The sequence below is a fragment of the Scyliorhinus canicula genome, chromosome 3 (assembly GCF_902713615.1).
Source record: "Scyliorhinus canicula chromosome 3, sScyCan1.1, whole genome shotgun sequence".
Classification (NCBI taxonomy): Eukaryota; Metazoa; Chordata; class Chondrichthyes; order Carcharhiniformes; family Scyliorhinidae; genus Scyliorhinus; species Scyliorhinus canicula.
Genome location: NC_052148.1, coordinates 268,398,714 through 268,422,604, shown reverse-complemented (window position 1 = coordinate 268,422,604; position 23,891 = coordinate 268,398,714). Strand labels below are relative to the sequence as shown.

At 50.2% G+C, this 23,891-nt stretch overlaps 1 protein-coding gene and 1 long non-coding RNA gene across 4 annotated transcripts in view; one reads left to right on the top strand and one right to left on the bottom strand.

The window, feature by feature from the left end:
* LOC119963519 overlaps positions 1 to 384 on the bottom strand; it is a 33,844-nt gene extending 33,460 nt beyond the window's left edge. The window contains exon 1 of the long non-coding RNA XR_005460116.1: positions 311 to 384. This is a non-coding gene — a long non-coding RNA (uncharacterized LOC119963519). The remainder of the gene's footprint in view (positions 1 to 310) is intronic.
* LOC119963518 (netrin receptor UNC5C-like) overlaps positions 1 to 23,891 on the top strand; it is a 412,811-nt gene that overhangs the window by 228,255 nt on the left and 160,665 nt on the right. The gene's annotated exons all lie outside the window — the stretch shown is intronic.

The following is a 23,891-nucleotide window of genomic DNA, read 5'->3' as shown; positions in this document are numbered from 1 at the left end:
CGGGTCCATCTTAAACGTGAGTCTCCTCATTTTCAAACTATGCCCCCCCCTTTCCCCCCCTCCCCTCCCCTCCCCCCGGTGCCCCCATGCCCTTGTTCTAGATTCCCACACAAGGGGAACCGACATTTTCAGCCTTTACCCTGTCAGTCCTCTTTCAGAATCGTATAAAGAAACTGCCTGAAGTGCAAGGTGTTATTTTCCCTGACTTCATCAAATGCTGCCTTCAGAGTTGTCCGGGGAATAGGGGGAAATTGACTGAAATGGAGACCGTGTGACTATTGCCTGACGCAAATTTAAATAAGCAGCATACATCTAGCGAGCGCCTGACAGGCTTGCTGTCCATACGTGCAGCATTTTTAGCAGAGAGGTCTCGTGGAGGTGCGATCCGCCTCACACTATTATGTCGCACGTGGATTATTGGCAGCCGGCTCCAAGCAAGAACGTAGTTCAATTCCGTGATCTTTGCCTTAAGGGAATGAGGGGGGGGGGGGGGGTGACAAGCCAAAGCTCATTTGCGATGTTTACCTATGTGACGTCAGAATGATGAGGCTGTAGTCATTCAAATTAGTAACACAAACTCTCTAAAGGGATTAGAGTTTAATGAGTTGACGCACAAATATTTTTTCAGTAGTTCGTGCAATGATGCAGGGGATTACCGGGTGATTGTTAAAATTGGAGAAAACCATCGGGTTTAATCGGATGTGTGAGATCATTTGGCTGGAATTGGGGCAGGTTAAATTTAAATTTATCTCCCTTTCATTTCGACGCTTCCTGTGGGTGCACCACAGCGGTTAGCACTGTTGCTTCACAGCGCCAGGGAGCCGGGTTTGATTCCCGCCTTGGGTCACTGTCTGTGTGGAGTCTGCACGTTCTCCCCGTGTCTGTGCGGGTTTCCTCCGGGTGCTCCGGTTTCCTCCCAAAAGTCCCGCAAGACATGCTTGTTTGGTGAATTGGGCATTCTGAATTCTCCCTCCATGTACCCGAACAGGCGCCGGAGTGTGGCGACTAGGGGCTTTTCACAGTAACATCATTGCAGTGTTAATGTAACCCTACTTGTGACAATAAAGATTGTTATGATTATAAAATATACCGAAACATCAAGGTCCGATCGGAAATGCGGTGGTATCACGATGGAGGTGATCGCTGGGAAATTGGTTGTGGTTTATTTTTCGGGGTCTACGGTGAGAGCTTGAATAAGGTTGCCAACTCTGATTGAATGTGTTTCCTGAAGGTTTCATCACATGACACCACCACCTCCCCATCAGATGTTTCCAATATTGCTAAATGCAAAAAATGAAAATGTTCGAAAAGAAATGTTGAAAAAGAAGACCCCATGGTTTTTGCCCCAATACCCTCACAACTTTTCTCAAAGATTTTCTCACAGCATTGTCCAGTGATTAATTTTCAATTCCGGGCGACTGCTGGGCAATCCGGGAGTGTTGACAACCCTATGTGCAGGTAGTGCATGTTCTCAAAATGGGAGGCCCAAGCTTGACCCGAAATGGTGCCTCGGGCTTCGTTTACATAGGCTGGGGAACAGGGGAAGCCTGTCAGGGCCTTTGGAGGATTTACAGACTTGCCTGATTGGCGGGGTCAGGTTTTGGCCCTTTACCTCACCTATTCAAAGAACGTTGAGGCGGGTCTCCCATTGTGAGTACTGGAAAGCAAGGCGAAACACTGCTGACGTTTCAGGCTCCAAAACAAATGTGTTTTAAATGCGTATTCTTTTGTGATGTGGAGGACGGGCGTTGGTGGGATGGGATGGGGGGGGTGCTGCTGCCTAGGCCTCGGCGAGTGTTTAAGAATCCTGTGCACTGCGATATCCAATTTGGAAAGAGAAGCCCAAAGCAAGTACAATCATTTCCATTTCTAAGGGGGCTAGCATCTGTTTTGAATGGCCTGTATAATAGCCCCCAACTCAATGCAGAGTCAGAGGTATTTTAGATGTCCTTTAATTAGATTGGTCTTCAAAATTAGCCTTCATTGCTCTCGCTTTTGCAGCCATAAACAAGAGAGTACAGATTAAAGGTGCAAGAAATAATGGAGACACAAGTAAAGAACCTTTTTCATGCGTGGTTAATATTTGGAATGCGCAGCCTGCGAGCGTGGTGCAGATAGGGTTCAATTGAGACTTCCAAGAGGGAATTGGATTATTATCTGAAAAGGAAGAATGGTCGCATTGCAGCACATTGGCTAGCACAGTTGCTTCACAGCTCCAAGGTCACAGGTTCGATTCCCGGCTTGGGTGACTGTCTGTGCGGAGTCCGCACGTTCTCCCCGTGTGTGCGAGGGTTTCCTCCGGGTGCTCCGGTTTCCTCCCACAGTCCAAAGATGTGCAGGTTAGGTGGATTGGCCATACTAAATTGCCCTTAGTATCCAAAAAGGTTAGGTGGGGTTACTGGGTTACAGGTATAGGGTGGAGGTGTGGGGTTGAGTAGGGTGCTCTTTCCAAGGGCCGGTGCAGACTTGATGGGCCGAATGGCCTCCTTCTGCACTGTAAATTCAATTATATGATTCTATGTGCAGAGCTACAAGGAGAAGGCAGGGGACTGGCACTAGGTACAGACGTGATGGCCTGAATGGCCTCTTTGTGCACAATGAGATTTTGTGATTAAAAACAGGTGATGCAAGGTCTAACATGTACCATTTAGAATGGAAACCAGTGCCAGACTGGACATCCATCAGATATTGGATAAACATCTGGTTCATAAAAATAATGCAGTGAATGTACAGTCATTATCTAATTTGGGCAGTGGAGCAATTGACAGCGAACCCATCAACAACAGCATGCCCTGGGCTTTGTGACTGACTCACTGCACCTCCACCCCTCAGCCATTGATGAAATGGTGACTTAATAGCGCGGTCATTTTCCAATCACAGAACTGAGCGGCCATCGTCTAAACAGGAAGGGTCCATCGCGAGTCACGACTTAACACCTTCATTGCCACGTGAATTCTGTTGTGCTTACTCAATAAAATGGAGGGTTTATCATCCAGCGATCTGGAGAAAGTTCTGTAAAACATCCAGGAAAAAGAAACATGTTGCACTTGCTATCGGGGCTTGATGTTTTGAGTTATAGGGAGAGGCTGGATCGGCTGGGACGTTTTTCCCTGGAGCGTAGGAGGCTTGGGGCTGAATTTAAAGAGATCTATAAAAAAATGAGGGGCATAGATAAGGTACAGAGTCAACATCTTTTGGCAAAGGTAGGGGAGTCTAAAACTAGAGGGCATAGGTTTGGGGGTGAGAGAGGAGATATACAAAAGGGTCCAGAGGGGCAGTTTTTTCATACCGAGGGTGATGAGTCTGGACAGAGCTGCCAGAGGCAGTAGTAGAGGGATGTACAATTTTGTCTTTTAAAAAGCATTTAGACAGTTATATGGGAAACCTGGGTATATAGTATAATCTTTATTATTGTCACATGTAGGCTTACATTAATACTGCAATGATGTTACTGTGAAAATCCCCTATTCGCCACACTCCAGCACCCATTCTGAGGGAGAATTCAGAATGTCCAAATTACCCAACAGCGTGGCCGGGATTCTCCAAGACCACCCTGGGTCGGAGAATCACCGCGGACGGCAAATATTCCCGCCACGCTGCACCGACGCCGGGACGCGATTCTCCGGCGACCGGAGAATCGGCGGCAGTCGAGCATGCGGGATTGACGCGCCGCCAGTCGGGGGCCGTTGAAAGAGGCCCCCGCGGAGATTCTCTGCAGTCGAACGGCCGTGTTCCCGCCGAGCCCCACCGGCGTGGTTCACATATGGTCCCACCCGGCAGGAGCTCAGACCCGTGGCCGCGGTGGCCATCCTGGTAGGGGAGCGGGGCGATCAGACTCCGGGGGGGGGGGGGGCCTCCACGACGGCCAGGCCCGTGATCAAGGACTACCGATCGGTGCGCGCATGATCTGGGGGTGGCCTACCTTCTCTCACGTGGGCCCGCTGTGCGCTATGCCATGTTGCGCATTACATGGCGCAAGCACGGAAATGGCCACCACACACATCCGCCAGCATGGAAACGGGCACAAAGTGTGGTGCCGGCGCAGAAAAGGCCACCACGCGCATGCGCGGACCCGCGCCAGCACTGCAGGCGCGTATCGACGCCGGAGTTGCGTGGAGCACTTCGGCACCGTGCTGGCCCCTTGAGGGAGGCCAGGAGGCCCAGTGTTTACGCTGGCATCAACACTTAGCCGGGATTTTGTGGAACCCCGGCCCATGACTTTGGGGACTTGAGCGAGGAAACCGGAGCACCCGGAGGAAGCCCACACAGACACGAGGAGAACGTGCAGACTCTGCACAGACAGTGACCCAAGCCGGGAATCGAACCTGGGTCACTGGCGCTGTGAAGCAACAGTGCTAACCACTGTGCTAACCACTATGCTACCATGTCGGTATAGAGGGATATGGGCTAAATGAGTGCAATTTGGACTAGCTTAGTGGTAAAAACTGGGCAGCATGGACAAGTTGAGGTAAGGGCCTGTTTTAATGCTGTAAACCTCTTGAGCTATGACTTTCGTTATTTGGATGAAACGAAAACACAATCTGAGGGAAGGCTTCTCAATTGGGGTTTCTGCGGTCACCATATCCCTCCTGCCCTCCCCACCCCCTCTGGGGGTCTGCATACGACTCCCTTTATGTTGTATTTATCAATGGATAGTTGAATTCAATTCTGTTAATAGAAACCAAGCCAGTTGGTGAAGCCAAAACCAAGATGTCGAGCTTTTCTTTATTGAGAGAGTTCAGTGACTTGTTCAGTCTCACAGCTGTCCTCCCACTCAACCCAGTGTCCCAGTTATCCCCTATTTATACTGTGTTTTGAAAAAACCCCAAAGCGTTATGAAGTAAGCAAATTAAAGAGGGGGAGCTGCTCCTGGAGGGGCTCTGTAATGTCAAAAGGAAATTTAACTAACTAAACTATCAATTGGAATGCCACTATCAATGATGCACCCAAGACTCTGTGGCGCCCACTGGTGTAGGAGGACCTGAAATGCTCCCTCTCTAAGGCTACCTGACGCGAATGTAGCTACGGCAGTGGGGCAGCCTGTCAGGTCGGACAACCCCTCGACTGCCTACTGCCTACCATGGCCGCCCACTGCCTGCCGTGGACCGCCCACTGCCTTGCCCTGTTATTGACCAACTTGGTCAGGCCCAGGAGCAGACCTGCGATGAGGTCCTCCTCCCTCCATGCCCCCTGTGCACCAGGTGACCGGAGGCCAGGAGCATGGAGCTCAAGTGCAACCAAAAAGGTGAGGAGCAGCCCCTTCAAATAGCTAAACAGGGGCTGCGGCCTCTGGCAATCTAATAAATGTGGAACACAGACTCCCCTTGGCCGCAGAAAAGAAATGCGGCCTGGGAGTCCACGGACCACCTTATCCTACTATTGCATGGCATTGCTGTGTGCAATACACCCCACGCCAGGTCTCCAGTGAAAACAGGGAAGGCTCTCCACCCCACGCAGAGAGCCCTCCACTGGGATCTCCCCCATCGTCAGGCGGTAGAACCAAATGCCAAGGCGTGTCCTCGTGGTGGAGGAAGGCAGGAAGGTGGAGGGTGAGCAGCAGCAGGATGCACAGGAAACCCCTCCCTATGCGCTGAATGGAAAAGAATGGAGGGAATTTCTCGAAGAGGGTTCAAATTGCGGCTCGCAGACGAGGTGTCGGGGTCGGGACCAATGTGGAATTGAGCCCAACAGGAGTCAATTTGGACAGGGGTCGACCGCACGATTGAGCTGCCTTGATGCCCTTGATGGTTGGGTCCAGACATCACCACCTACAGGCTATGGCTAGCTTTGGCCACGAGCTAATCAAACTGATGCACGCCTGGCAAATTCTTACGGCATCACCCAGCCCACTCCTCCGCCATCCAGAATATCCCTGACTCTGATCATTCCAGCAGCTGGATGGATACCTGTCTTCCGTCAGCCATCTGAATCCCCTATGTGTATGTGCTCAAAGACAGCACAATCCTTCACCTGTTTCTCTTAAACATAACAATATCTCTGACTTGACATGAACATAACTGAGCTCTGCTATTCAGATGAGCGTAGAAACGCTTCCCTTCAACACCTCTGGAAGTTGCATCTTCCGAACCTGTGACCTCTGCCACTTTGATGTTCAAGAGCATCAGACGCACGGGAACATCGGCACCTGCAAGTTCCCCTTCAAGCCACACACTCTCCTGACTTGGAACAACGGGGAAAAAACTGGTGGTATCCTCACCAACCTGACATTTGGGGGCCCCAAGGGAATTAAGTCACTAATTGGCGGCAGTGGCTTCAGATTCCCCGTGAGCTGCTGGTCAAATAGAGGCGGGCAGGTCTGTATCACCAGCAGCATCACTGTGAGCAGTGACAGCTGCCAGTAACTCACTTGAGCCGTCACCAAGGGTCCCTGGAGACAGGTATGTGAGGGCAGGAGGGGCTTGCGCAAAGGGCATCACAGGCGAGGTTGGGGTGGGAGGAGGGGTGGCATGGCGATGCGGGGGTTGGCACAGAGATGCGCAGGTTGGCTTTTAGTATCCCCCCACTTCCCAATGTTGTGTCCGTTGGTCAGTCACTGTGTGCCTTTGCCTGATGGACCCCCTCCACCAGGTCGCAAACAAATCCGACTGTGTTTGCTTGTTGGGCTCCCCACATGGCAACGCCCCCTCCCACCATCGGTTGAACATCAGTGGGAGCAGGATAAGGCCTGTAAGTGGCATTAATTGCTCACTTAAGGGCCACAATCGACATTCAGGCGAGAAGGTTATCCTTTGGGTGGCAAGTTCCAGGATTTTGACCCAGTGACAAAGATCACCTGAGTTTGGGGGTGGGATTCTCCAGCAGGCTGCCCAGGAAAACCTGGAGATCCGATAAATGTCAACGGCTCTCCAAATTCTTCCATCCCGCCTGCAACGATGCCCTCTCGTGTCGGGGGTTGGACACCCCCACCCTTGGTCAGGTGATCTGGCACCAGCGACAAGCTTCACATCAACTGAAGTCAAACTACATACATGTTTAATTGTAAAGCTGATTTATATCGGGAAAAAGATTCCGCCTTTTGTGTCCAGGGTGGGGGAGTGGAATTTTAATAACATGCGGATTGGATTGGATTTGTTTAGTGTCACGTGTACCGAGGTACAGAGAAAAGTATTTTTCTGCGAGCAGCTCAACAGATCATTATAGTACATGGGAAGAAAAGGGAATAGAAGAAAATACATAATAGGGCAACACAAGATATACAGTGTAATTAATTTTTTAAAGATTAGAACGAGTATAAGTTAAGTAAAAAGTGGATCTGTTGGGGAGAGCTCGTAGAGAGTCGCCTCGCTCCGGCGCCATCTTGGAAAGCTGAGGTGTTGGGGTATTTGTATTGTAAGGCTGGGGTATTGTCAGGAGCAAAATGGGTTGAGAACTCTTGCTCAGAGTGGTTGTACATGGCTCAGGTTCCTTTTTAATACTTTAATTATTTTTCACATTTGGCAAAAGAATTGCAGGCCAGGAATGTGACTGCGTGAGGAATGGCGTGTATAATGACTAGTACGTTTGCATTAAGCTCGTAAAACGCAGCTCATACTTTTCAACAGAGGTGCTGAACTGCTTAAAATTAATGATTTTAATGTCGGTGAAAAGAGCAGATTGGAATTTGCAAACAAGTGCACTTATATGGTCTGAGCTTCACCAATCAGAGTTTCAGGGCTTTAATCATGAAAACTGTTCTGCCTGGTTAATGATAGAGGTGATGCAGGGGGTTAGATCCACAATCCGCACTCGCAGAGATTGTCTCTTCAGAAATCACAGATATCCATGTTCCTTTGCTGTGTTTCATTGATTTGCATCACAAGGTTAATTCCCCCAATACAGGGCAGCACGGTTGCGCAGTGGTTAGCACTCAGTCTCACAGCGCCGAGATCCCAGGTTTGATCCCGGCTCTGGGTCACTGTCCGTGTGGAGTTTGCACATTCTCCCCGTGTCTGCATGGGTTTCGCCCCCACAACCCAAAGATGTGCAGGCTAGGTGGATTGGCCAAGCTAAATTTCCCCTTAATTGGAATAATAATGAACTGGGTACTCTAAATTCATTTTTTAAAAATTCCCCCATTACTTACCCCAAAGTGGGTAAATTGCTGGCCCATGTTGGATCCCAGTCCGACAACACCTCAGCCGCCAAATTCTCATTCTTGTTTTCAGTTCTCTTCGTGGCCTTACCCCCTCCCGGAGTGTCCTTCAGCCCGACAACTCTCTTCAGAAAGCTGTGCTTCTTCAATTCAATTGTCCCCAATTCTCTTCCCTCCACAACTGGCAGCTATGCTTTCAGTATTGAGGGCCTAAACTCTGGAATCCCCTCCCTAAACTGTAATTTTAGCTCCCACCCTTGCTTTAAGACGTTCCTTGAAAACCTCACTCTTTGACTTTCTAATGCTTCTGTGAAGTGCGCGACGTCACGATATTGACAGGATCGCTTTTCAGCAAATCTGCATATTAGAGCGAGACAGCTAGTCTCATATTAATATGCAGTTCCCTGAGGTAACCATAATGTTGTGATCTATCCGCCTTGTCTTGGAAACCTTCAGTACACAAATGGGGACCAGACAGAGCGGCATATGTTGGGGGGGGGGGTCTTCCAGGGGATAGAAGGCCCCCAGGTGCATGCCCTCTGGGCAGGGTGGTACCCTGACAATGCTGGTGCCACCCGAGTGACCTGGCACCCTGGTATTAGGTGCCAGCCTAGCACTGCCAAGGTGCCCAGTGACATTGGCAGCTGGCAAGATGCCAAGCTGACATTTTCTGCATGGTGGTGATCAGGTGGGGGGGTGCGTTTTGCGGGAGGGAGGGGGGTAGTTTTGGTGAGAAGGACTCCTCAGTGCAACGGGACTAAGAGCGGCCTCGGTCTTGCGTTCCCCGCTGAGGCCCCCCACCTAATCCGAGTGACGTTAGATCGTGTTGTGTTTCTCGGCGCTGTGAGCTCCGGGAAATACGTGGCTAAATGCGCTCACTATGGGACTCTGTTCCCATTCAGTTAAATCGTGCCCGGCGAATGGGCAGCCGGCAATACATCTCACCAAACTTCTGTAAGACGGGGCTTTGCACTTTCCCAATTCACACCCCTCCCAAATCTGTTGACTGGGCTGCCGTCTGAAAGAAAAGAAAAGCTTTTATTTCCACAGCACCTCGCACGGCCCCAGAATGTCAGAAAGAACTTTACAGACAATGAAGCACTGTTGAAGCGAGGTCACTGTTGTAACGTAAGAAGCAACTTGTGCACAGCAAGCCCCCACAACTAGCAGGTAATCTGTTTCAGTAATGCTTGCAAAGGGGGTCGGGGTGGGGGGGCATACTTTCTTTACCTCCATCTGCGAGGGCAGACAAGGCCTCAGTTTAACACCTCCTCCAAAGCACAGCCCCTCCAATACAGACCATCTCATTATTGTACTGTAACGACAGCCCAGGTTATTGTGCTCAAATCCCTGGAGCGAGACGTGAAGATTCTGACTCAGAGGCAGGAATGCTACCCAATGAACCGCAGCCGACACGCTGCTGACAAATTGTCTTTTCGCCAGAATTGAAATTGATCGGCGACTATCTCAAACTGAGACGGCGCGCTCTACCGTTGCAAAGCCCCGTTACCAGTTCGCCCAGAGCGGGTGAAATCTACCCCGTTGCACAGTTGGCATGGCTTGGTGGGGGGGGGAGGGTTCGTGATGGATATCGGAGCCCTCCCTGCTGACATGAGAACAGACCAGCCACTGTATCGAACGCTTGGCATTTTAATAAAGAGACGAATGAATCTTTGCCTGGGCGATCCGTTAACTAATGCAGTACCTGGGATACAAGATTGTTCAAAGTACTTATCAATACCTACTGGTGTGTTGCGAGGAGAATGCGTGGTGCAATCTGTCTGCTGCTTAGTGAATAAGTCTAAATTACATGAACTGATCCAGAAGCATGCGTCCCACAGTCCATTGATCAAGTTACTGATTTTCAGCTTGTCAGCTCTGTGTTCATTTCTGCTTCAGTGCGCTGAAGAGTATCTCCTTTCCCTGTGCCACCTCGCGTCACACAGCACTCAGCAGTGGCTCATCTCCGAGACAGCAGACCGACGTTGGTCGACCTTGGCAGCTGAAAGAATCTGCTGATGTAATTGGTCCACGCTGGAGAATGGCCAGCTGATTTCTCGCCCTGCCACTTTTTTTTTATTATCCAATGACTTTGGAAAATATTGCCCAGATTTTTAATCTCGAACCAGGGGCAAAATTCTCCGACCTGCCTGGGGCCGCTGGAAATCCTGCCCCCGCCGTGGCAGAGATTCTCCGCCACCCGGGAATTGGCGGGGGCGGGAATCTTGCCACTCCGATCGGCGAGGCCCCTGCGGCGATTCTCCGGCCCGCGATGGGCCAAAGTCCTGCCGCTGGGAGGCTTCTGCCACCGCCGAGGTTTGAACCACCTCTGGTGGCGGCGGGATCGGCGGTGCGACCGGGCCCCCGGGGTCCTGGGGGGGGCGGGGGGCGATCGGACCCCAGGGGGTGCCCCCCACGGTGGCCAGGCCCGCGATCGGGGCCCACCGATCGGCGGGCAGGCCAGTGCCCTGGGGGCACTCTTTCTCCTCCGCCGCCTCCACGGCCTCCGCCATGGCGGAAGCGGAAGAGAAACCCACAGCGCGCATGCGCCGGTGGTGACGTCAGCGGCAGCTGGCTGCTGACGTCACCGCCGGCACGTGCGCGAACTGGCGAAAGCCTTTTGGCCAGGCCCGCTGCCGGGCCTGAAAGGCAGCTGGCGCCGGTTTTTGCACCAGTCAGCATGGTGCCAACCGCTCTGGCGCGGGGCTAGCCCCCAAAGGTGCGGAGAATACCACACCTTTGGGGAGGCCCGACCCCGGAGTGGTTGGCGCCACTCCCCTACGGCGGGACCCCCCGTCCTGCCAGGTAGGGGAGAATCCCGCCCCAGGGAAGAGCGACCAGTGAGCCGAGGAAACACGCCTCCAGGAAGAGTTTGAAACCGTCGTTCCGTGGCCTTGAGTGGAAAGAAGATTGAGCCAATTTGCAAACAGCCGGTTTGGCGCTACAGACGTGGCCCACGGGTTGCAGCGGTTCCAGAGGGCAAAGCACTGCCATCTTCACAAAGGCAGTTAGGGGTGGGCAATAAATGCTGGCTGAGCCCCCTTTGTCTTTTGTAATGAGTAGAAAAGCATTGGAATGTCATTGAGTAGAAATTACAGTGAGAGAGAACTGCGTAACACTCTGATGTGGCCTGAGAGGTAAGAATCATGTGCACACGTGTGACGGAGCCCAGTTCCGATCACAGGACTTTCCCACCAGTATTTCCACTCATCAGTCCCTGCTGTTGCCATGGAGCTCTCAACCTCACGGTTTTGCCAACTCAGGGTCATGACCCGCAGGTGAGTCACAGCTTTCCCATTCACAGGAGAAGCGCCCGAAGGCCGCAACCGGCCGTGGTAACGATACAGCCTTCCCGCCAGAAGTGGCAGCAGAGAGCATGTCACGTGCCCGGCACATACACTGATGTCAGGCGCCCTGTACGCCCGTGCTTTGGGCATGAAATCACAGAGGAGGGATTGCTCCATTTTGTAGCTGACAGCAAGCAAGCACTAGGACTGTGTGAGGAACTGAAGATGGGCCATTTTGTAATAAGGAAGGGAGTGCTAGGGACACAAACAGAGCAGGATCTAACAACTGAATTTGCTGGAAAGAGCAGGACAAAGCAGTGCTGGTGTGAGCTGCACGCAGAGCTCCAGCGCTTCTGGTGAACAACCCATTGAGAAGAAACTGAAATCAGGAACAATGTAGTATAAAGATGATTCCTTAAGGTGTGGCTTTATTAATTGTGCCAATGCAAATCAAGGTGCAAAGCCCATATGTGTTGTATGCAGGGAAGTACTGGCAAATGAAAGTTTATAACACCCAAAACTTCAAAGACATTTGAAGACTAAGCATGGACAGTTGGAGGACAAACCTCTACACTTTATTCAAAGGATGCAGCGGGAACTTAAATCGTCAGCTGAAGTCCTTAACAGAAATGTAGCATTGAATGACAAAGTAAGTGAGATCATAAGGACCAAGCAGGCTCATCCATCACATTGAAAGTAAGAGAAAATGGTGGGTTGCGAAGGTCGGCCCATGTGGGTCGCGAAGGTCGGCCGGTGTGGGTTGCGAAGGTCGGCAGGTGTGGGTCGCGAAGGTCGGCCGGTGTGGGTCACGAAGGTCAGCCGGTGTGGGTTGCGAAGGTCGGTCGGTGTGGGTCGCGAAGGTCGGCCAGTGTGGGTCGCGAAGGTCAGCTGGTAAAAGTGGGTTCCGGGAAAGAAAGTTTGAAAAACACTGCCTTTGGATATCCCTGAGTTACAGGGCAAACCAGGAGGATTAGGCTGTTGCCCTGAAGTAAAAACTACCACATTTATTTTAAACTAGTCCCTTTACAATAGGGGTGGGCAAACTACGGCCCGCCGAAGGTTTTTATGCGGCCCACCAAGATCAAGTCATTAAAAAAAAAAGGTTAATTGGGGGGGGGGGGGGTGGCTGTTGGGTTACTGGTATAGGGTGGATACGTTGACTTGAGTAGGGTGATCATTGCTCGGCACAACATCGAGGGCCGAAGGGCCTGTTCTGTGCTGTACTGTTCTATGTTCTATGCTCTATATGAGGCGCCCAGAATCATAACCGGGTGAAGCGCCATTTTTGAAAAGTTGAGAAAAAGAGGGCTAAAGGCAGGATGCCGCCGGGGGAAGCGCTGAGGTATATGCCGCACGTTAATTGGTTACAACCGGGACTATTAATTAATATACTATGCGGCCCTTTAAAATTGTGAATTTCTGAATGTGGCCCTTGCACGGAAAAGTTTGCCCACCCCTGCTTTACAAGGTGGGCTACACGATGGTGGGGGTGGCGGGGGCGTGCATTGGAAGCAAGGCTCAATTCGTACTAGGGTAAACCACTGTTCTGTAACAATTTGCAATATCCTCTGCTGTCTAAAATGCACTTTTAGTGGTGAGTTAGCCTATCATTGTCAATCAAATTATCAGACCTCCCTCAGAACCTGCCAGTTTTGGCAGGGTCGTTGCGATGGTAGACATATTTCACAACACACAGGGATATACCCTCTGCCTTGAGGATTCCCGCATCAAATTCTTCTCTGTCGGGGTTCCCTCCCCCACATCCTCATCATCACCGACTTTTCCTCATTATTCAAGCTGCATTTAAAATCTGTCCGCTCACCTTTTTGTGATGCAGTTCTCCTGCTGCTTATTGGACGCTCTTTTTACAACCCTCTGTGGTGCCAGCCACTGGTGCCAATTTGAACCAATCTGTCCAGGCTCTGGGGAGTTCCCCCTTCTCCCAAAGAGGAGATGTTAAACTGAGGCACCATCTGCCCTCTTACGTGGGTATAAAAGATCCTGTAGCACTATTTTGAAGCAGAGCGGGAGAGTGTCCAGGCCAATATTTATTCCTTTTCTAACACCTAAAAACAGATGATCTGGTTATTATCATATTGCTGTATGTGGGAGCTTGCTGTGCACAAATTGACTGCTGTGGTATGATAGTGACACCCGCTCGGGCCGAACTGGTAAAAGTAGTCAGTGGGCTGTGAAGAATTTGTTGGGACGTCCTTGTAGTTGTGAAAGGCTCGGATAACAATGGAAGTATTTCTTTCTCCAACTGTCTCGAGTTATAACCCACCTGGGCAAATAGCGGCATTCAGCCGAAAATGGCTGTGCTCAGGATCAGTGCGGATGGAATAAATGGCGGAGAATACATTTATTTATTTCGTATTCTTTCATATCATGTATGGGTGGGCCGTGCAGCACACTGGTTAGCACTGTTGCTTCACCGCACCAGGGTCACGGGTTCGTTTCCCGGCTAGGGTCACTGACTGTGCGGAGTCTGCACGGTCTCCCCGTGTCTGCGTGGGTTTCCTTCGGGCGCTCCCGTTTCCTCCCGCAAGACGTGCTGGCTGAGTGAATTGGCCACTCTGAATTCTCCCTCTGTGTACCCGAACAGGCGCCGGAGTGTGGCGACTAGGGGCTTTTCACAGTAACGTCATTGCAGTGTTCATTTAAGCCTACTTGTGACAATGGTAAAGATTATTATTATTACATTCCTTATGGCTGATGCTTCCACTGCAAAAGGACAGTTGCCCTCTTTTCCTGAATTAGGCCTTAATGACCGTAGAACTTGGCATCGTGCAAAGCGAATTCTAGTCCTGGTAGTTCTAGTGGTGGCAGGATTAGTAGCTCAATAATGACCTTGTCATAATTTTTCACGATGCTTTCTGGCTTGTCTGGCAGGAGTCATTTTTCTTTGAACCAGCTAATGGATTTCTAATGTGAATTAAAGTTCTGTAGAGATAAATCTCTTGCTACTTAGATATTTATGATTCCTTATGAAAAAAGGATCTTGGGCAGTCATCGCTTATTCTCCTTTTAATTCATCTTTCATTTTGCGAAAATTTCTTTGATTAGTGCTGAGAATTTGGGATAATTATCTGTTAAAGGGAAAAGCTTCAAGCTTCCTTTATCATACTTCCTCCAGTTAGTGCAAAAATAATTTAATCGCCCAAGGTATAATTTCTCAACCAGTTTAGGTAAAAGGTTATTTGTTCAGCACAATATATGGGCAGCACGGTAGCACAGTGGTTAGCACTGTGGCTTCACAGCGCCAGGGTCCCAGGTTCGATTCCCCGCTGGGTCACTGTCTGTGTGGAGTCTGCACATTCTCCCCGTGTCTGCGTGGGTTTCCTCCGGGTGCTCCGGTTTCCTCCCACAGTCCAAAGACGTGCAAGTTAGGTGGATTGGCCATGATAAATTGCCCCTTAGTGACCAAAATGTTTAAGAGGGGTTATGGGTTACGGGGATAGGGTGGAAGTGAGGGCTTGAGTGGGCTGGTTCAGACTCGATGGGCCAAATGGTCTCCTTCTGCACTGTGTGTTCTATGTTCAGACAAGGCTTGCAGCACATGTAATGAATTGATTGTCCCCAGTGCAGAGTAATCTGGATTCATAAACCAGTTAGTGGACAGGCATTGTCACAGGTTTCACACGCATGTGGTGAAGTCCCCTTTTAGACATGAATGAAAAAAATGAAATGAAAATCGCTTATTGTCACAAGTAGGCTTCAAATGAAGTTGCTGTGAAAAAGCCCCTAGTCGCCACATTCCTGCACCTGTTTGGGGAGGCTGGTACGGGAATCTAGCTCTGTTGGCAGCTCTCTCGCCATTCACTCAGAAGGTGGTGGGTTCAAGTCCAGCCCCAGAGACTGGTGCACAAAGTCTAGCTTCATGCACCCAGTGCCAGTTTTGAAGGAGCACTGCATGGTCAGAGCTGCCATCTTTCAGGTGGTATGTCAAACCTGAAGTCCCGCGTGCACAGAAGATCCCATGGCACTCCGCAAAGGAGAGCACGGGAGCCTTCCCTGGCCTCCTGGTCAATCTTTATCCTTCAGCCATCGTCATAAAAAGGGGTTATCTGGTCGTTATCGCATTTGCTGTTCATGGGAGCTTGCTGTGCCCAAATTGGCTGCTGCGCTTCCTTGGCTACAAGAGCGGTCACGCTTCGGAGGTAATTCATTGTCTGCAAAATGCTTTGTGATTTCCTCAGCTCGTGAAAGGCGCCATATAAATGCAAGTTTATTTTCCCCGGTCACCCTTGTGAGGGACCAGACGGAACCACACCCAATCTTCCTTGTGAGGAATGAAGCCACATTTGGCATTTGTGACCGACCTTTTCCTCGTAACAAGTAAAGACTTGAACATGACACATTTGTAATTTTTGTTCAGAATTGCAAACAATCTATGCCGCTATGTGACTGATTGCCTTGCTCCCCAGTAGTGTCATCTTGGTGAAGACAAACTCCTTTAAGCTAACGTGGAGCAGTAATGTATAAAAAGAGGTAGGTTTGTGAGCTTCAGGAACTGTATGTGTTGTGCTCGTAACATTTGGACATCAATCCCAGCATCCACAAAATGAGAACTTCTAAATCGTTGAGCTACAGAAACTCACTGCTTGGCCCACAGCCCTTTCTGCTGGGTGGGGCTGTCTGTTCAAAGTGCACGGAGCCTCTTTTGTCCATACACATGGACAATTTTACAAAGGTCCTGGATCGAATCAAGGACAGGGCAGAAGATTTTCCCTTGCTGGAATATGATAGACAATCAACGGGACAGAACCAGAGATTCAGAAGTGGAATTTGTGCGGGAAAATCAAAGAATCCACAGAAATCGGCGCTTAGATCAGAGATCAGAGAATTTAGAGTGCCAAAGGAGGCCATTCGGCCCATCGAGTCTGCACAGGCCCACGGAAAGATCCACCCTATCTAAGCCCACACTTCCACCCTATCCCCATAACCCAGTAACCCCACCCAACCTTTTTGGACGCTAACATGGCCAATCCACCGAACCTGCACATCTTTGGGGACTTGCGGGAGGAAACCGCAGCACCCGGAGGGAACCCACGCAGACACGGGGAGAACGTGTAGACTCCACACAGACAGTGACCCAAGCTGGGAATTGAACCCGGGACCATGGAGCTGTGAAGCAACCGTGCTAACCACTGTGCTACCGTGCCCGCCCACTCAACGCTGGAAACATTTGCCGTGTGGTGATAAAAGCCATGGAGAATAGGTATGAAAAACTCTCTCTAAACCTTCAATAGTTTAGATTTGTGAGCTGAATGAAGGACTGTGAATACCCTGTCCTCACTGCATGTGGTAGCAAGCCTGGATGGAGCCTTCTTCATATTGTCAGCAATAAGATATGGACGCTTCTCAGAGGCCTCCAGCCACTCCTATGAATAGACTTCACAAAAGATTTATGAATCTAAGCTTTGTCCACCTTAATTAGTAATCCAGGTTAAAGGCTAGGTCAGGGGCCCCTGGCTATCGATGACTGATGTGTTGAAGGAATGCAAGGCCCCGTACTGAAAAAGAAACTGGGGCTCTTTTAAGATTTAATAATTTTGTGACCCCGGGTTAACCATTGAAATAACTAATGGGTCCTGCGTCACAAATAACAAATAGAATAAAAACACACATGTTTTTATTTTGTGGCTGAATTAATTTTTTTAAATGTTTTGTTTCTCCTGAAGTGAAGCACATGGCAGGGGAGAGGGATCGCTGTCAGTCGCCTAATAGATTCAGGCCTCTCCTCCTCCCGGGCTGTGTAACCTCTCACAACCCTCTGAGACCGGCTCTCCATTCCTCTCGCCTTGGCCTCTTGCTCATCCCCGGATGTTCGTGGCTCCATCATCGGCCGCCGGGCTTTCAACGGTCCAGGCCTCAAGCTCGGAAAGGAGGGAAGGAATCCACAGCTTCGGGCCTGGGAAGCTCCCACGGCGGTGGAGCAATTCAAATCGGGATGCGAAAGAGGCCGGAACTTTCGAAGGGGACATAGATCTCAGAGGGCTGTGGGGCTGGACGAGGTGAGAGAGGTTGAGGGGTGGGGGGAGGTGAGCTCAGAGTGGGACTGGGTGGCACGGTAGCACAGTGGATAGCACTGTCGCTGTCAGGGGTGTAATGGAATACTCGCCACTTGCCTGGATGAGTGCAGCTCCAACAACACTCAAGAAGCTTGACACCATTGTGAACAAAACTTTCACTCCCTTCCCCCACCGATGCACAGCGGCAACAGTGCGTACCAAGATGCACTGAGGGAACTCACCAAAGATGATTTCTCAGCAGCTTCCAAACCCATCTAGAAGGACAAGGGGGAAACAAACATGCAGGGTCCCAGGTTCGATTCCCAGCTTGGGTCACTGTCTGCGTGCAGTCTGCACGTTCTCCCCGTGTCTCCGTGGGATTCCTCCGGGTGCTCCTGTTTCCTCCCACACCGCCCTAAAGACGTACTGTTCGGTAATTTGGACATTCTGAATTCTCCCTCAGCGTGCACAAACAGGTGCTGGAATGTGGCAACTGGGGGCTTTTTACAGGAACTTCTTTGCAGTGCTAATGTAAGCCGACTTGTGACACCAATAAAGATTATTAATATTATTGAAAATGAGGATGACATTTTAAAAAATTGAGGTTGCTGCCAGACTAAGAGCCAATGTAAATCAGTGAGCACAGAAATGATAGTTGAACGGAAAGTGATGTTAAGTTAGGATATGGGGAAACTGCATACTACCGAAATCCATCATTATCCAAACTGCCAACTTGTGCAAATCAATTATTCTGCAATTAAAACTTCAGACAGATCAAAAACATTTTGAATATGCGAACATGAAGTTCAGAAGAGCTGTGAAATTCATGTTGACATACTCGAGTGGTTCTTTAGCTTTTGATCTGGGTGCACATTGTGCACTGCAACTTGCATTGTGCCTCCAGCTCGGCTGTGGGTGAGCCTAGACTGTATTCTCAGGATGGAAGCATCACTACAGGAAGGATTGCCCATGTGACGGAAGTCAGATTCCATCGCGACTTTCGAAAGCGAATTTGACAACGTCTTGAAAAGGAAATTGGAACTTGGCCATGGGGTAAGAATGGGGGAAAGGGACTAACTCGCTTTTTAAATCCTTTAACAGGATATGGGCACCATTGGCTCAGCCAGCATTTTTATCTCTAATCACCCTTGAGAAGGTGGTGGTGAGCTTCCTTCTTGAAGCTCGCAGTCCATGTGGTGTAGGTACACCCGCAGCGCTGTTAGGGAGGGAGTTCCAGGATCTTGACCCAGCGACAGTGAAGGAGCAGCGATTTATTTGCAAGTCAGGATGGGATGTGACTAGGAGGGGAACTTGCAGGTGGTGGTGTTCCAATGTGTTGCCCCCTTGTCCTTCTAGACGGGTTTAGAAGCTGCTGAGAAGCCATCTTTGGTGAGTTTCCGCAGTGCATCTTGGTACGCCGCACTGTTGCCGCTGTGCATCGGTGGGGGAAGGGAGTGAAAGTTTTGTCGAGAATGGTGTCAAGCTTCTTGCTTGTTGTTGGAGCTGCACTCATCCAGGCAAGCGGAGAGTATTCCATTACACTCCTGACTTGTGCCTTGTAGATGGTGGACAGGTTTTTGGGGGGGGGGGGGGTCAAGAGGTGAGTTACCTCAACAGAATTCGCAGCCTCTGACTTGCTCCTATAGCCACAGTATTAATGTGGTTAGTCAAGTTCAGTTTCTGGTCAATGGTAACCCCCAGAATGTTGGCAGTGGGGGATTCAGTGATGTAATGCCATTGAATGTCAAGGGAAGATGGTCATTGCCTGCCACTTGTGTGGCGTCAATGTTACTTGACACTTATCAGCCTGAACCTGAATGTTGTCCAGGTCTCGCTGCACATGGGCACAGGCGGCTTCAGATCTGAGGAGTCGTGAATGCTGCTGAACGTTATGCAAATAGCCGCAAACATCCCCACTTCTGACCTTAGGATGGAGGAAAGGTCAATGTTTAATGATGACAGCTTCACATCAGCACTTGTATCTGTGCCAGGCATTAACCCCAAAGGTGACAAATCATAAACTAATTTGCTCAATTGGATGAGTGTGAATTAATACTATTCAATCTGAGCAGTGATGTGAAGATGCCGGCGTTGGACTGGGGTGGGCACAGTAAGAAGCCTTACAACACCAGGTTAAAGTCCAACAGGTTTGTTTTGAATCACTAGCTTTCGGAGCACTGCTCCTTTCTCGGGTTAAGAACCTGAGGAAGGAGCAGTTCTCCGTAAGCTGGTGATTCGAAAAAAACCTGTTGGACTTTAACCTGGTGTTGTAAGACTTCTTACCATTCTTAGCAGGGCATTAAGGGTTTGGTGGTGGTGGGGGGGGGGGGGGGGGGGGGGGGTCAACTGGTGCGTATCACAAGAGCAGTTGGATGTGTGAAAGTGGGGCAGGATGTACTGAAGATCAGACCCAGTGTTATCCTACAGAATTCGAAGTGAAACAAGATCCAAAACTGAAACTAAAGCACCACTTAGGCAGAGACGCCAAAGTCAATCCCTATTGATTTACTCCAGATTAACCCATTGTCGATCCCATCGATTTGCTTATTTACACAATCATGGTTCGAGGCCAATTGCTGACTCTGAATGATCACTCCCTTTCTCCCTAAAATGTTGCTGTTGGTGTCTGTGCCACATCGTATAGGTCAATGGGTAATTCATACATGGTATTTAACACTGCACCATATACTCTCAGAATCACGCCAGGTCCTTACTATAGATGAAAAATAGTCATGAAGCTCTGTCACCTCACAGGTGGATGTTTGAATTAGTAAACTTTGCTTTGATTCAAAGAACAAAGAAAAGTACCGTGCAGGAACAGGCCCTTCAGCCCTCCAAACTTGCGCCCGTCTAACCTAAAACCTTCTACACATCTGGGAACCGTATCTCTCTGTTCCCATCCTATTCATAAATTTGTCAAGATGCCCCTTAAACGTCACCATCGTTCCTGCTTCCACCACCTCCTCCGGCAGCGAGTTCCATACACTCACTACCCTCTGTGTAAAAAGTTCCCTCGCACACCTCCTCTAAACTTGCCCCTGGCACCTTAAACATATGGCCTTAATCTATCTATCCATTAACCCAAAATTTTAAAATTGTGGGCCAGCAACACAGATAGTTCATATCTCTTTCAAGAAAGAAGTCCAAAGATGTGCAGGTTAGGTGGGTTGGTCATGCTAAATTTCCTCTTAATGTCCAGGGATGTGCAGGTAAGGTGGAGTTACGGGGATAGGGTAGGGGAGTGGGCCTAGGTAGGGTGCTCTTTCAGAGGGTTGATGCAGACTCGATGAGCCAAATGGCCACTTTCTGCCCTGTAGAGATTCTATGAAACTCTACGAAACTATGAGAAGAGCCATGATTCCAAGATGGCGCCGGAGCGGGGCGACTTCTTGCAATCTGCGCCCAGCATACCCTCTAATTCTATCCTTTACTCTCGTTCTATGCTTCTAAAACTTCATTCTAACGCTTTTAAATTCTCTAACAATGTTCGGATTAAGTTAATCTTTTCTCTCCACCTTGCTATAACTGTAACATTATATTCTGCAGTCTCTCCTTCCAGGACGGTAGCATTGTGGATAGCACAATCGCTTCACAGCTCCAGGGTCCCAGGTTCGATTCCGGCTTGGGTCACTGTCTGTGCGGAGTCTGCACATCCTCCCCGTGTGTGCGTGGGTTTCCTCCGGGTGCTCCGGTTTCCTCCCACAGTCAAAAGATGTGCAAGTTAGGTGGATTGGACATGATAAATTGCCCTTAGTGTCCAAAATTGCCCTTAATGTTGGGTGGGGTTACTGGGTTATGGGGATAGGGTGGAGGTGTTGACCTTGGGTAGGGTGCTCTTTCCAGGAGCCGGTGCAGACTCGATGGGCCGAATGGCCTCCTTCTGCACTGTAAATTCTATGATTTCCTATGTACGGTATGCAATGTTTGTACAACATGCAAGAAACAACATTTTTCACTGTATACTAATACATGTGACAATAATAAATCAAATCAAAAAAAAAAATGAGACATCCAGATATTTGAACCAACTATTTTTTGGTTCAAATAAATACCATTCATATAAACGGGAAACAGGAATAGAGAAATAAAAACTGAAAATGTCGCAAACACTCGGCAAGTCAGGCAGTATCCATGGAGAGAGGGAAAGAGGGGCGCTTACCCAGCCCTGGAGATGCAGGTGTGGATAAACCCATCGGGATGGACTCTCCGCGTAGTCCTGCCACCGGCTGAGTTTCCCAGGGGTGTGCGAACCCCGGAATTGCTAACCTTCTCAACGGAGGCAGGCTGCCAAGGGACTGAAGGGCACAATTAAGGGCAGTTTTCTGGGAGTGATGCCGGTTTGTTGCCAACGTATGTTCCCCAACTCCACCTCCATTTTCCCACCAACTCCCTCACCCCGCCACCCCCTCCAACCTCCCCTCCCCGCCCGCCCACCACCACCACCACCCGCCCAACTCACCCGCCAACATGTCCTCACAGACTCCCACATGCCCCCGTGGTGTGTTTTGCTGCATTTGGAGGCGGTCCCGCCATCGGATTGTGGCTGGATCTTCTGGTCTTGCTGCTGTCAATGGGTCTTCCTGTTGCAAGGAGCACCCATCCCCCCCCCTTCCCTCCCTCCTGCCACTGGGAAACCAACGGCAAGGGTTCGCCATCTGTGAGACTGCAAGATTCCATCAGTGGAAAATTCTGGCCTGTCTGATCAAATACAACCCTCTCCATCTCCCAGTTCCAATTCTCTTCCCGCACCGCCCTCGCCATGTACTTGTCCCAAACCCAGCCCGGCTTCTGTAGTCTTTCACGCCCATGCCTAGATCCGTGTTCTCCAGTGTTCAGAAATCTCCAACCTTCTGGGACTCAGTTCTGCTCTCTGAAGTCACCCCCGTCCCACCAAACCCCGTCTACCAATTCTTGCTACTTCTCTCCCACCTTTAAAAGATATTGGGCGGGATTCTTTGTCCCTGCGCCGGGTCGGAGAATCGCCGGGCGAGGTGCGAATCACGCGATGCAGTTCCGGCCAGTCCGCCGATTCTCTGCTCAACGCGGCCTCCCCCGACGATTCTCCACGCTCGACGGGTCGAGTGCGCGCCAAGTTAGGCCGAGTCCTGCCCACGCCGTTCTCGTATGGTCCTACCTGGCGGGACCTCAGCGTTCATGTTGCAGGGGGGCAGCCTAGTGGGGGGGGGGGGGGATGGGGGATCCCGGGAGGGGCCACCAGGGTGGCCTGGGCCGTGATCGGGGTCTACCGATCGGCAGACGGGCTTATCCTGCTTGGGGGCCTATGTTCCTCCGCGCCAGGCCCGTGTAACTCTCCGCCATGTTGCGTCGGGGAAGGAAAACCACGCGCATGCGCGTACCCACGGCGCCCGTTTTGACACCCGTATCGGCTGCTGGAGCAGCGGGAGGCTCTCCAATGCCGTGCTGACCCCCTGTGTAGTACAGGCACACTGATCCCCGGGGTCAGATGACGCCGTTGTAAAACGCTCCTGCATTTACGACGGCTTCAACACTCCCAGGATCAGAAAATCCCACCCATTCTCTCTTTGCCGATGGCTTTGGCTATCCATTCAGCTGCAATTCATAGAATGAGGCAGCACAGCAGAAGTCCATTTGGCCAGTCGTACGTGTGCCAGATCCCCGTAAGAGGTATTCTATTGAAATAGCGGCCAATGCTGCAGTATAAATGGGGGATGCTTGTTTGTATATTACACACTGAAGTTAAGCAGCTTCATGAAGCCATCAGAACCTACTATTACATGAAAGTAGTTTGTTCTGATCTCATCAAAGTGTGGCACATAATCATCTCATTTTAATTCCTTGATAGAACATATGTAAAGGGCAACATGCCTTAAGTGGGGTTTTCAGTTCCTTATTTCAACTGCTTAAACTGCACCAGATGCTAAAGTTAGAAGGGAGTGATTTCTATAATGTACAGCAAGGATTTCAGGAAAACCAAACAGGTTATCGCACCTGGGGACTTTCAGAATGCCGGCAGTCTTAACTTTATTTTTTTTTTATGGGTTCCTGTCCGTCTGATCATGGCAGCAAAGGCAGTGCCAAAGATTTCAAAAGACGGTCTTTATTTTTTGGTATCCAGGTGGCTCCAGGGTGGCAGGGTGAGAGCAACGTCAATGCTGGCACCCCCATGGGCAGGAACGTGAGTCAATCCGCCGATCGCGGCACCCCAGAGAGTCCCTCAGGGCACAGCTGCTTTGACCAGTCAGTCTGACTCACTGATGCAAGATGGAGAGGTCGCGCTGTCACTGAAGGTTGAGATTCTTCCAACATAACACCAGAGGTGACAACAAAAGACATTGGTGATCACACCCGCAACTGCGTGGGCTCGAGTCTGGATGGAACTCCCACCCTCACACTCTCCATGTTATTTGAAGCGCTCCCACCCACAGAAACTAATGTCATCCCCGCATAGATCCAAGACATAAAATATTTCTTGGATATGTAGGATGAATAGGAAGTAGCATGGATAGGAATAGAGGG